The sequence below is a fragment of the Chrysemys picta genome, unplaced genomic scaffold, assembly GCF_011386835.1.
Source record: "Chrysemys picta bellii isolate R12L10 unplaced genomic scaffold, ASM1138683v2 scaf5550, whole genome shotgun sequence".
Taxonomy (NCBI): domain Eukaryota; kingdom Metazoa; phylum Chordata; order Testudines; family Emydidae; genus Chrysemys; species Chrysemys picta.
Genome location: NW_027058250.1, coordinates 1,914 through 3,000, shown reverse-complemented (window position 1 = coordinate 3,000; position 1,087 = coordinate 1,914).

The following is a 1,087-nucleotide window of genomic DNA, read 5'->3' as shown; positions in this document are numbered from 1 at the left end:
ACAGCTCGTGGGGGGCGCTCCCATTGGGGGGGGCGGTCCCATCGGGGGGGCTGACCCCCGTGTCCCCCCAGGTTCGTGGCGCGAGTACTACGCGTGGCGGGAGGGGGAGCCGGTCCAATCGGGGGGGGCCGGTCCCATGGCGGGGAGGGGGAGCCAGTCCCATCGGCGGGGGGGGGGGGGGGGCGGTCCCATGGGCGGGAGGGGGAGCCAGTCCTATCGGGGGGGGGGCCGGTCCCATGGGGGGGAGGGGAAGGAGGGGCCGGTCCCGGGGGGGGGGAGGGGCCGGTCCCATGGGGGGGAGGGGAAGGAGGGGCCGGTCCCGGGGGGGCCGGTCCCAGGGGGGGCGGGGAGGAGGGGCCGGTCCCATGGGGGGAGGGGAAGGAGGGGTCGGTCCCGGGGGGGGGGCCGGTCCCAGGGGGGGCGGGGGAGGAGGGGCCGGTCCCGGGGGGGCTTACCCCCGTGTCCCCCCAGGCTCGTGGCGCGAGTACTACGCGTGGCGGGGAGGAGGGGCCGGTCCCGGGGGGGGAGGGAGGGAGGGGCCGGTCCCATGGGGGGGGCAGGAGGAGGGGCTGGTCCCGGGGGGGGCGGCCGGTCCCGGGGGGGGAGGAGAAGGAGGGGCCGGTCCCGGGGGGGGGGAGGGGAAGGAGGGGTCGGTCCCAGGGGGGGGGGAGGAGGAGGAGGAGGAGGAGGGGCCGGTCCCGGGGGGGGGAGGGGTCCCATGGGGGGGAGGAGGAGGGGCCGGTCCCGGGGGGGAGGAGGGGCCCCATGGGGGGGAGGAGGAGGGGCCGGTCCCGGGGGGGGAGGAGGGGCCCCATGGGGGGGGAGGAGGAGGGGCCGGTCCCGGGGGGGAGGAGGGGCCCCATGGGGGGGAGGAGGAGGGGCCGGTCCCGGGGGGGGCTGACCCCCGTGTCCCCCCAGGCTCGTGGCGCGAGTACTACGCGTGGCGGGGGCTCCCGCTGGGCTCCCCCCTGGCGGCGCTGCTCAGTTACCCCCTGAGCGTCTATTACATCGTCACCCAGCTCGTCCCCCGGCACTGTGAGTGGGGGGCCCGGGGGGCGGGGGACCCCGGCACTGTGAGTGGGGGGCC